Source organism: Muntiacus reevesi, chromosome 11, assembly GCF_963930625.1.
Source record: "Muntiacus reevesi chromosome 11, mMunRee1.1, whole genome shotgun sequence".
NCBI classification, from domain to species: Eukaryota; Metazoa; Chordata; class Mammalia; order Artiodactyla; family Cervidae; genus Muntiacus; species Muntiacus reevesi.
In genome coordinates this window covers 44,767,715-44,781,069 of record NC_089259.1, presented here as the reverse complement: position 1 = coordinate 44,781,069, position 13,355 = coordinate 44,767,715, and the positions used below count along the sequence as shown (strand labels likewise).

At 37.3% G+C, this 13,355-nt stretch overlaps 1 protein-coding gene across 2 annotated transcripts in view; it reads right to left on the bottom strand.

Moving 5' to 3' along the window:
* The window catches only part of PIBF1 (progesterone immunomodulatory binding factor 1), a 217,917-nt gene that overhangs the window by 56,048 nt on the left and 148,514 nt on the right, over positions 1-13,355 (bottom strand). The gene's annotated exons all lie outside the window — the stretch shown is intronic.

Below are 13,355 nucleotides of genomic sequence, written 5' to 3'. Positions count from 1 at the left end.
AGTACGACTATATGTATTTCCACATACACAACTGGCTTAGTGAAAAAGGGCTACTTCATGCTGAAGCCATAAAACAAGACAGGTAAGATGCACATCTTAGCAAGAAGAACAGTGATGGAACAAACAAAAGGAAATGGAGAAGACTGCAAAGTGAAGGGTAACAAAGTGGGTGCAGTGGGAGCAAAGGACAGGTTATTTGGTGGGGGAGGTGGGTGTAAGCAAGGACGTGGGGAGAAAAAGATAACACAAGATAAGGATGACAAATAGGTTAGGACTGAATCGGGCTTCTATGGCCATGTTAAAGAAGTGGCCATGCTAAAGAATCTGGACATTTTCTGGGAGGAGATGGACATTTTAAAACAGGAAAGAATGATCTACAGCCTACAGGAGACTTTTGGGTGGAAGAAAGACTTTTGATGGACTGATGAATTAAACTGTATTTGAGAGGACATATGTATACCTGTGGCTGATTCATGTTGATGTATGGCAGAAGCCAACATAACATTGTAAAGCAATTATCCTTCAATTAAAAAATAGGAGAGAGAGAGAAAAAAAGAAGTGGTACATACAATGGAATACTACTCAGCCATAAAAAGAACATTTTGCCACATGCAACAACATGAATGGATTTAGAGGCTATTGATGCTAAGTGAAATAAGTCAGAGGAAGACAAATACTATATGCCATCACTTGTATGTGGAATCCAAAAAATAAAACAAACTAATGAATATAACTAAAAGAAGACAGACTCATAGACACAGAGAACAAAGTAGTGATTACTATCAGGGAGAGGGAAAGGGAGAGTAGGGATTAGCAGGTACAAACTAGTACGTAAAAAATAAATAAGCTACGAGGAGATACTGTAAAATACAGGGAATATAACCAATATATTATTAACTATAAATGGAATAAACCTTTAAAAACTGTGAAAAAATTGTAAGCAACATAGTACTTCACCCAAATGCTTACTTTCTAAGCTCCGCATTTCTACTGGTGAAATAAAAGCACTAGTCTTTATGAAAGAATTTTAAGTATCAACAAACTTTCAGGAAAACACCTTAGGAAGCAAAGGGACTCAATAAATCAAATTAGTTTTCATCTTTTCTATGAAACTGAGAGACATCTTAGAATCACTATTGGCTCTGCTTGCACATCAACAAATCTGGTCTTAGTTGTTTACATTGTAGTTTCAATTGAGTTCTGGTTAATCCTTCATTGGTTGAGTTTTAACTGCCATAAAAATGTCTTCAGAAAGATGATAATGTGATTCACCACTAAAACAAAGTTTGTGTTAGAAGAAAAGCGCAGAAACAGAATTGTGTAATATATGATAAAAATCATTGTCTAAAGTCTAAAAGAATATATGTCTAAAATTAGAAGAAAAATTGAAGTGATAATAAAGCCCTGAATCACAGTTTAACTGGCAGCATCATCTACTTTTGACTTTTGGCAAGCATGCTCAGTTGCTCCCCCATGGCTGTTTGCAACCCCATGGCCTGCAGTCCTCCAGGCTCCTCTGTCCATGGAAGTTTTCAGGCAAGAATACTGGAAAGGGTTGCCATATCCTCTCCGGGGGATATTCCTGACCCAGGGATCGAACTGATTTCTCCTGCATTGCAGGCAGATTCTTTACCATTGAGCCACCTGGGAAGCCCTTTGACTCTTCAGTGATACAAAAAATAGTGGAACTTCTTTTTTTTCTTTCATATTAGTGGAGTCTTAGAAATATGCTGGGAAAGGTTGACTGTGTAGTTTTAGGGCTGGGGTTGGCATGTGAATCTCCTCCTTTAAAATGCTGAGGTGGGGCTCTAGGAGTCGTGTGTACTACAGACTCCTTCCTACAGCCTGGGCTCAACCAGAATGCTGGTGGAACAACCCTCCCAATTTCTCAAGTCAGGTACTCAGAGGACAGAGGCAAATGTTCTTCTCATATAGATACATACATTTATTATGTTTGTGGAAATCATGCTTCCTAAGGTCACTGGTAGACACTAAAACATACTGGCAAGTATTACAAAGACTCCATCAAGTAAAAACTCCTTCTGCCACATAATTTTTCCTTATCTGGGCAGACTTTAGACACTCTTCCTATTTCCTTTTCTCAGTATTAATGTTTCAAAATCCCACATTACATTTGTAGATGCTCTGAATTTTTCCTATAGCAAATCCCTTTTCTGATATTCTCTAACACTTCCATATTTCTTTAATATACTTGTTCTTGGTAAAGAAATGGAGGCAGTGAGGAAGAAAGGGGGAGAGAGAGAGAGAGCGGGTATCACATACACACAGTAAGTAATTCAAACCTCAGAGAGGGAATATTAACTGAAAGACTCTCTTCCATCCATTCTGGAGCCTCAGTGGCTTTTCAACGATAAGAACCAACATCAATGACAGCTTTTGGTGTGCATCATTCCAAATGTCTCCATGCATGTAGCATAAGAATACTGAAGCATGTATGTATGGGTCTTCATGTATACGTATGTACACACTAGGCAATGAAATTTTGGGTATAAACAATACTGCTGGAATGTAATCTTTGTTTATAGATACATTTAAAAGATAGGATTTTGCTACTTATCTTTACAATCTTTTTAAAGCTACCTATGTTTGGTGGATGGGTTAGGTCAATGATCTATCTAACGGGTCAACATTTTCTTCATACCTATTATGAGTTAGAAAATATATTGATCACCAAATCTATGCCTTTAAAAAATCTTATATGAGTTGAAATGAATCCAAACAATTAAAAAATGCACGCAATAACAATTAGGTGTTTCTCACTTCTACTCCCAGTCCCAGTGGTAAGCACTGCTTGATGTAAGAGAGACAAACTCCTGCAGGTTCACATCCTCTTCCACTAGAACAGGCTGACAGGAGCAGTAACTCTCCCTCTTCCACTGGGACACAGTCACTGAGATGTTCCCTACCCTCCTTTTTTTTTTTTTAATTTATAATTTGGCTGCACCATGTCTCAGCTGCAGCATGTAGGGTCTTTAGTTGCAGCATGTGAACTCTTAGTTGTGGCACATGGGATCTAGTTCCCCTACCAGGGATCGAACCCCAGGACCCCTGCATTGGGAGTCTTAGTCACTGAACCATAAGGAAAGCCCTTCCTATTATCCTCTTTCACTTTAAATGTGCACAGTGTTTTGGGATCTCTATCACAGGCCTATCTGTGGTGCATCCAGACCTTCTATGCTAGGTCTAAGCTCACTTATCTGTGGGAAGAGAGCTTAGAAGTTGGTATACACTCTGTTAATTCTGTGATTTTAAGTTTACCCAAATAAAGTTTATTTTATATTCATAATGAAAATCACTACAGACAGTGACTGCAGTCATGAAATTAAAAGATGCTTGCTCCTTGGAGGAAAAACTATGACAAACCTAGACAGCGTATTTAAAAGCAGAGACATCACTTTTTCAACAAAGGTCTGTATACTCAAAGCTATGGCTTTTCCAGTAGTTATGTATGGATGTGGGAGTTGGACCATAAAGAAGTTTGAGTGCTGAATCACTGCTTTCGAACTGTGACATTGGAGAAGACTCTTGAGAGTCCCTTGGACAGCAAAGAGATCAAACCAGTCAATCCTAAAGGAAATCAACCCTGAATATTCATTGGAAGGACTGATGCTGAAGCTGAAGCTCCAAAACTTTGGACACCTGATGCAAAGAACTGACTCACTGGAAAAAACCCTGGTGCTGGGAAAGACTCAGGGCAAGAGGAGAAGGGTGTGGCAGCGGATGAGATGGTTGGAAGGCATCACTGACTCAGTGGACATGAGTTTGAACAAACCCCGAGACATGGTGAAGGACAGGGAAGCCTGGCATACTGTAGTTAGTTTAAGGGGTTGTAGTCGGACATAACTTGGCAACTGAACAACGACAACAAGAATGCATGTATACTGGTTTTTGTGTGTCTTTGGCAATGACAGTTGTCTATCTTCTAAACTTTTTCTCTAGGCTTTAACAGAAATACAACCCCACCCTTTACACACACACACACACACACACACACACACACACACACAAATAGAGGAACATAATATATAATATTCTGCAATCTTCCTTTAAAAAAATTTATCAAGACTGTATGAATGTCTCTTATAGTTAGTACATATAGATCTGCTTTATTCTAACTATGCAGGCAACTAAATCTTGCCATTTGGTCACTTGAGATTGTGCACGTTCTTTTCAAAGTCAGTTTTCCAAAATTAAGTTAGCTGTAACAGATAAATATGTAAGTGCTTACAGCAGAAAACAAGGCCTGAGGGAAGGAAGCTGTGCACACTAAGAGGCAAGACCACGTGCCCCTTTGGTTCATCAGTGGTTGAATAAAGAGGGTGTTTGATAAATATTTGCTGAATGACTACAAAGCATAAGAATCAGGGTTTAAGGTGGTGAATGAAGACTAGTTCTTGGGGGTGGTAAAATGGCATGCTTTAAAATTTAGCCTAGATTTTCTACTGTTTAATAACATCAACACTCGTAACTAACTTGGTGGTTTCTTGGGAGTTAGGTGGGCATATATATACACACAAAAAAGGAAACCAATTAACCTTTTTCTCATTTGCCCTGCACCAGCTAATGAAGTATCGGTCTGAAGACACTGGGCGTCAAGCAGGGAAGGATGTCAAGGATCCCCGAGACACAGGAAACAAAGTGAACCCACTCCTACAAGTGCCCCATTTTCCTGCACAGAGAGAGGGACAGGGAGGTGTAGGGAGGGCGAACCAAGGCAGAGTCTGCCAAACTCCCTGAATTGAGGAGCTGTTGTGAGAAAAGGAACTCAAGGTGGTTACAGTTCACCTGGCAGAGTAATGAATGAAAGTGAGCTGTGTAGAGAATGAACACAAAAGTCTGCATATTCACTTGAGCACTGAACAGTGCCCGTGTGTAAAGGACCTACCAGACACTGAGACAGAATCACTGAAAAGATAAAGGACAATCTCTGAGGATCACACAGGCCAGGGACACCACTATCCCAACAGCCAAAACAAGGATTCTACTGATTCATAAAACATAGGGTATAGTACTCAACTGGCTTCCCATGTGGTGCAATGCTAAAGAGTCTGCCTGCCAATGAAGGAGATGTGGGTTCAATCCCTGGGTCAGGAAGATCCCCTGTAGGAGGAAATAGCAACCCACTCTAGTATTCTTGCCTGGAAAATCCCATGGACAGAGGAGGCTGGCAGGCTATACAGTCCATGGTGTTGCAAAGAGTCGGATATGACTGAGCACACACATACACTTTGTACTCAAAAGACTTTGGTCTCATCAGTGGGGGAAAAATTAGCCTTAAGATGAACCCTTCTTTGCTTTTATAAAAGCTTAACAGCAAGATTTGAAAGAATCAAACATTTTCCAAGAAACATAATCATGTTTCTGAGAAAAAAGCTTACAGAAACTTAAAGAAATTCCAATATATTCAGTTGTAAGATAAAATTCACAATGTCTGGCATCTAGTAAAAAATTAGCAGGCATGCAGAGAAGCAGGACAATATGATATGTAATGAGATAAATCAATCAATAAATGACACAATAATAGAATTACTAGATAAGGGTATCTTATACAGTAATTATTTAAACTGTATTTCATATGCCCAAGAAATTAAATCTTGAAAAAAAAAAGCTTAAATAAAAAGCTGGAAGATAGAAAAAAGATCCAAACTGAACTTCTACAAATGAAAACTAAAATATGTGAAATGAAACACAGTGGACTGGATTAACAGCAGATTACATATTAGAGAAGAAAATATTACTGCACTTGAAGACTTAGTAAGATAAACTATTCAAAAGAAAAGGCAAAAAAAAAAAAAAAAAAAAAAGAAAGAACAGAACATCATTTGTTCTACTGTAGGACAACCTCAAGCAGGCAAATATATGTGCAATAGAGTCTCCAAAGGGAAGAGAGAGAAAAGGATAGAAAAAAATATTTGGGAAAATAATGGATGAAACATTTCCAAATTTGATGATCATATTACAGAGAAATCATCAAATTTGCAAATGTTTGATGATCTTAATTACATAGAAAGCTTCCTCTGTGGCTCAGCTGGTAAAGAATCTGCCTGTAATGTGGGAAACTTGGATTTGATCCCTGGGTTGAGAAGATCCTCCAGAGAAGGGAAAGGCTACCCACTCCAGTATTCTAGCCTGGAGAATTCCATGGACTGTATAGTCCATGGAGTCGCAAAGAGTTGGACACAACTGAGTGACTTTCACACACTATTCATTCCCTCACTCATTACATAGAAAAGAAGTCTGAACAAAGCCAGGCACAGGAAACATGAACAACAGCAAGTCACATCATAGTCAAATTGGCTAAAGCTAGTGAAAGCAAAACCTTAAAGTAACCAGTACAATAAGATGTATTTCCTAGACAGGAACAATGATAAGGATGACAGAGCATTTCTTGGCAAAAACAAGACAAACTAGGAGAAGGTGGAACAACATCTTTCAAGTATTGAAAATGAGAGAGGAAACAAGTCAACCTTGAATTCTCACCTAGGGAAAATATCTTTCAAAAACAAAAGTAAAAACAAACAAACAAAACAAATATGAACCCAGCAATTCTACTCTTAGGTGTATACTAAAAAAAAAAAAAAATTCAAATAGCTAAACGTAGAGTGCTTGTCCTTGAAAGTTCACAGCAGCACCATTCACAGTCAAAAGTTGGAAATGACCCAAATGGCCATTAATGGATAAATGGAAAAACAAAACGTGACATGTCTGTAAATTTATTAGCTTAGCTGTAGTAACCATTTCATTATGTTTATACATATCATGTTGTATATCTTCAATATATATAATCTAAATTTAAAAATAATTAAAAAGCAAAATGAAAAAGCATAAATAAAAATTCAAGCTATGAAACTTCTGAAAGTGAAGCACTAGAAACATAAGACAGATAACCTGAACTTCATCAAAATTAAAAACTTTTGTGATTGAAGGAACTAATAAGAAAGCAAAAGACAACCCACAGAATGAGAGAAAATGTTTGTAAATCATACAGCTAAAAGAATTTAATATCCAAATATATAAAGAGCATTTATGACTCAACAACAAAAAGACAAACTACTCAATTTAAAAATAGGCAAGGACTTTCAGTAGACATTTCTCCAAAGCTCATTTCAGATCAGTCGCTCAGTCATGTCCGACTCTTTCTGACCCCTATGGACTGTAGCACACTAGGCTTCCCTGTCCATCACCAACTCCTGGAGCTTGCTCAAACTCATGTCCATCGAGTCAGTGATGCCACCCAACCATCTCATCCTTCTCCTCCTGCCTTCAATCTTTCCCAGCATCAGGGTCTTTTCTAATGAGTTAGTTCTTTGCATCAGGTGGCCAAAGTATTGAAGATTCAGCTTCAGCATCAGTCCTTCCAATGAATATTTAGGATTGATTTCCTGTAGGATGGACTGGTTGGATCTTGCAGTCCAAGGGACTCTCCCAGAGTCTTCTCCAACACCACAGTTTGAAAGCATCAATTCTTCGATGCTCACTTTCTTTATAGTCTGACATCCATACAGGACTACTGGAAAAACCATAGCTTTGACTAGATGGACCTCTGTCAGCAAAGTAATGCCTCTGCTTTTTAATATGCTATCTAGGTTGGTCATAGTTTTTCTTCCAAGGAGCAAGCGTCTTTTAATTTCATAACTGGAGTCACCATCTGCAGTGATTTTGGAGCCCCCCAAAATATTCTCTCACTGTTTCCACTGCTTCCCCATCTATTTGCCATGAAGTGATGGGACCAGATGCCATGATTTTAGTTTTCTGAATGTTGAGTTTTAAGCCAACCTTTTCACTCTCCTCTTTCACTTTCATCAAGAGGCTTTTTAGTTCCTCTTCACTTTCTGCCATAAGGGTGGTGTCATCTGCATATCTGAGGTTATTGATATTTCTCCCGGCAGTCTTGATTCCAGCTTGTGCTTCTTCCAGCCCAGCATTTCTCATGATGTACTCTGCATATAAGTTAAATAAGCAGGGTGACAATATACAGCCTTGACGTACTCCTTTTCCTATTTGGAAACAGTCTGTTGTTTCATGTCCAGTTCGAATTGTTTCTTGACCTGCATACAGATTTCTCAGGAGGCAGGTCAGGTGGTCTGGTATTCCCATCTCTCAGAATTTTCCAGTTTGTTGTGATCCACACAATCAAAGGCTTTAGCATAGTCAATGAAGCAGAAGCAGAGGTTTTTCTGGAACTCTCTTGCTTTTTCTATGATTCAGCGGATGTTGTGTTGGCAATTTGATCTCAGATTCCCCTGCCTTTTCTAAAGCCAGCTTGAACATCTGGAAATTCACTGTTCACGTACTGTTGAAGCCTGGCTTGGAGGATTTTGAGCATTACTTTGCTAGCATGTGAGATGAGTGCAGTTATGCGGTAGTTTGAACATTCTTTGGCATTGCCTTTCTTTTGGGATTGGAATGAAAACTGACCTTTTCCAGTCCTGTGGCCACTGCTGAGTTTTCCAAATTTGCTGGCATATTGAGTGCAGCACTTTCACAGCATCATCTTTTAGGATTTGAAATAGCTCAACTGGAATTCCATCACCTCCACTAGCTTTGTTTGTAGTGATGCTTTCTAAGGCCCACTTTACTTCACATTCCAGGATGTCTGACTCTAGGTGAGTGAACACCATCGTGGTTATTTGGGTCATAAAGATCTTTTTGGTGTAGTTCTTCTGTGTATTTTTGCCACCTCTTTTTAATATCTTCTGCTTCTGTTAGGTCCATACAATTTCTGTCCTTTATCGAGCCCATCTTTGCATGAAATGTTCCCTTGGTATCTCTAATTTTCTTGAAGAGATCTCTAGTCTTTCCCATGCTATTGTTTTCCTCTATTTTTGTGCACTGAATACTGGGAAAGGCTTTCTTATCTTTGCTTGCTATTCTTTGGAACTCTGCATTCAAATGGGTATATCTTGTATTTCTCCAAAAAAGATATACTAATGGCCAATAAACACACAAAATAATGCTTAGCATCATTAATTATAAGGTTAATACAAATTGAAATCACAATGAGACACCATTTCACACCCACTAAGATGGCTAGAATTTAGAAAAACCCAGAAAACAGAAAATAAGCATTGGCAAGAATGTGAGAAACTGAAACCCTGAACATTACTGATGGGAATGTAAATGGTGCAGTTGCTGTGAAAAACAGTTCCATGCTTCCTCAAAAAGTTAACAGAAGTACCATGTGACCCAGTAATTCCACTCTTAGGTACTCATAACTGAAAATATGTGTTCAAACAAACAATGAAATGATGGAAATGATAAATGTCCACCACTGGTGAACAGATAAACAAAATGTGAAATATTTGTACAATGGAATATTACTCAGCCATAAAAAATCAATAATTTTTGTACTGATTACAGTACAATAATAATTGTACTGATAGTGCAACATATTAATATATGAACCTTGAAAAGATTATTCTGAGAGAAGTCAGACACACAAAGGCACATTTTCACGATTCCATTTATATGAAGCATGTAGAACAGGCAAATCCATAGACACAGAAAGCACATTAGAGGTTTCCAGGGACTGGAGGGGAGGGAGACTGAGGAATGAGCGCTGAGGGCGTTCATGTTTCTCTCTAGGTGATGTGAATGTTCTGGAAGTAAATAGTGGTGATGACTGTACATTACAAACATAACAAAATCTATTGAACTGTACAATTTAAAATATTTAAAATGGTGAGTTTTATGTTACGTGAATTTTACTCCAGTAGAAAAAGAAAAGGGCTTCCCTGATAGCTCAGCTGGTAAAGAATCTGCCTGCAATGCAGGAGACCCCAGTTCTATTCCTGGGCTGGGGAGATCCGCTGGAGAAGGGATAAGGCTATGCACTTCAGTATTCTTGGGCTTCCCTTGTGGTTCAGTTGGTAAAGAATCTGCCTGCAATGTGGGAGACCTGGGTTTGATCCCTGAGTCGGGAAGATCCCCTGGAGAAGGGAAAGGCTACCCAGTGAACCCTTCCAGTTTATTTTTGGCTGTAGTAGCATAATGGAGAAATATGTTTCAGTCTTTACTCTTGTTAAGAACAGACAGTCAGAAATGTAAAAAAAAAAAAAAAAGACCAAAAAACCCAAACAACAAAAAGGTAAAATAACATTTTGTAACGTATAGAAGTGAAAAGAATTTATCTCCAGTGGACCTACTTTATAAATATTGTTAAAAGAAGTATATCAACCAGAAGCAATATGATGCCAGATGGAAATTTGGATTTACACAAAGGAATAAAGAAAAATTTTGTTGAAAATCAGTTAAAAATCTATGTGTGAGTCTGTCCCTGGTCTCTCTGTTCCAGTTATCTTTGTCTTTATGTCATTACCACATCATCTTCATTACTGCAGCTTTATAATGTCTTGAAAGTAGATGGTACTGGTCCTCCAATTCTGTTCAGGTTCAAAGCTTTTTGGCTCTTCTGTGTCCTTTCCACACAAGCATTAAAAATGGATCATAAATTTAAACTATGAAAGATCTATAGGACTACATAGACAAAAACTCTAACCATGAGTTAGGCAAAGATATTTTAGATACAACATACAAAAGTCAGTCTAAAGAAGAGTGAACTGAAAAAATGGACAAGATAAAAACTGCTCTTTGAAAATGAACATTAAGAGAAGGAAAGACAGGCCATGGAGTGGGAGAAAATATCTGGAAACCATATAGCTGATAAGAGACTTGTATCTAGAATACACAAATAATTCTCAAAATTCATTAATAAGAAAACAATCTGATATAATGGGCAAAAAATCTGAACAGACACCTCCCAGTAAGAGAAACAAAAAGCAAAGATGAATCATTGTGAAAATGCAAATTAATACCACTATGAGAATGGGGTAAACTTAAAAAGACTGACCATATCAAATCATTGCAAAGATGCAGAGGAACCAGAACCTTCATATGCTGTTAGTGGAGAAAGTAGATAGTATGAACATTTGGAAAACAGTTTGGCAGGTTCTTAAAACATTAGACACCTACCACACAATCCAGCTATTCCACTCCCAGGCATTTACCCCGGAGAAACAGAAACATATGTTTATATAAAGACTTGTAGATGGATGTTCATATCAGCTTTATTGATAATAGGTAAAAACTAGAAATAACCTAAGTATCTATCAAGAAGTGAATGGAGGAACAACTGTGGTAAATTCATACAATGGAATGTTCCTCAGCAATGTAAAAGGAATGGACTGTGGACAAATCTTGAAATAATTATGCAGAATGAAAGAAGACAGACAAAAAAAATAGTGTGTGCATATTATATACATAAGGCTTCCCCAGTTGCTCATGCATATATACTCAATTTACATAAAAGTCTAGGAAATGCAAACTAATCTACAGTGATATAACGCAAATCACCCCCATCCTTAGGGACAAGGATGGGGGTGGGGAGGGCTCAGCCAGGGATTCCCAAGCGACACAAGGAAACATTGGCAGCGACACATCTGTTCACTGTCTTTGTTCTGGTGATGGTTTCATGGTTATTCACGTCAGTTATATTGTACAGATTAAACCTGCACAGATTAGTTTACATCAGTTATGACTCAATAAAGCTGCTATAAAAGGAGTATCTGTTTTCATTTTGAATATTTTTTAGCACTTTGATTTAGACAATTCATTTATGCATAATCTCAGATATAATTTGAATAACATACAAATTAATGTTAATTTTAAATATTAGTTAGTTGATTTTCATCTCTGTATTAATTCTCAGAGACTCCAATGTGTTTAAACATATATAACTTACTCAAAAGAATACATATCCTGAGAGACTGTCCTTCCTGTTTTTTCAACATCTATCATGAATAGTCCATAGGTATAGAAGCAATCTAATATTATCACTTTTCAGCTAATTAGTTTATGGAATTCTTTTTCAATTAAAGAAAAGTTTTGTATGGCAGGAAAAAGTAAAATCCATGGAATATATCAAATTCTAATACTTTTTTTCAACTTCAAGGGAAAAAGTATATATCACAGCCAGTAGAAACCTTTTTAGGGTTACTGATTCTCTATAAGTCTTATGAAAGAATTTCAAACACACAAAAGTACAGAACTGAATACTGACTCTATATGTACCTGTCACCAATCTTCAATCATTATCAACATTTTGAGATTATCTATTGAGCTCCTCTCCCACATTTTTATGGAACATGAATTCCAGGCATTATATCATATCATATCACAAATATTTCAATATTTTTACATCTTTTTCTAATATAAGCCAACAGTGTTTTAAAAAATTGCTTCACACAAAGTGAATTATACTTCATTACAAGAGTACTTGACTTAATTTCTTATACTTCTTCCCTACTATTTTATAGGAGTGTGAACCCATTTAGAAATTTTTATTTCAATTAAGTACTCAGGAAGATTTTTTTTAAAAAGCAATATAAAGAAATATGTATAAATCAGTACTTTTACAAGAAATATTTTTGATAGGTTATTCTGAAATTAAAACAAACATGAGGGATCTGGAAGACACTAACAAAAAGAGTTTCATTTGCTTCTTTAGTAATTCTCTTATTTATATATCCTTCCATGGTTCCAGCTGGTGATGTGGTGAAGCGGGCTTGTAGGTTTGTGAGAGACGGCTGGTAACACTTTCTTAATTTTGTGAGGAGGTTGTTAAACAACACTATTATTAAATATTATGTAGATTCATAATAAAGCAAACTTTATTAAAAAAATTCAAATACTCAACAATTTTAATTTTACTATTATCTATGCTCTTTAGTTTACATTTCTGTTGTATCTGTGTGGTTAGTAGCATCATATGTGCTACTGAGCATCTTTTCTCTCCTTTGTGCTCCGTAATGTTATTTTGGAGACCTGAAGTTAGTCACGGGAGGAATATTTATGCATGAAACATAAGCAAAAGCTACACATCAGAGCCATCCCTCAAACCCCTGCCAATGTGAGGGCCAATGTGACCAGTGGCCAGCACAACACTGCTTCTGGCCCTGAACATTAACCATGAATTAGGTACTGCAGTCACATGAAGTCTGTCTTGTCTTGAAATATGAGCATAAAGATCCTCCTAATGCTGTAGTATTAAAAGCATACTACATAGAAGGCCTTTTCTCCTTTGCCTTTTGCTTCTCTTCTTTTCACAGCTATTTGTAAGGCCTCCTCAGACAGTCGTTTTGCTTTTTTGCATTTCTTTTCCATGGGGATGGTCTTGATCCCTGTCTCCTGTACAATGTCACGAACCACTGTCCATAGTTCATCAGGCACTCTGTCTTTCAGATCTAGTCCCTTAAATCTATTTCTCACTTCCACTATATAGTCATAAGAGATTTGATTTAGGTCATACCTGAATGGTCTAGTGGTTTTCCCTGCTT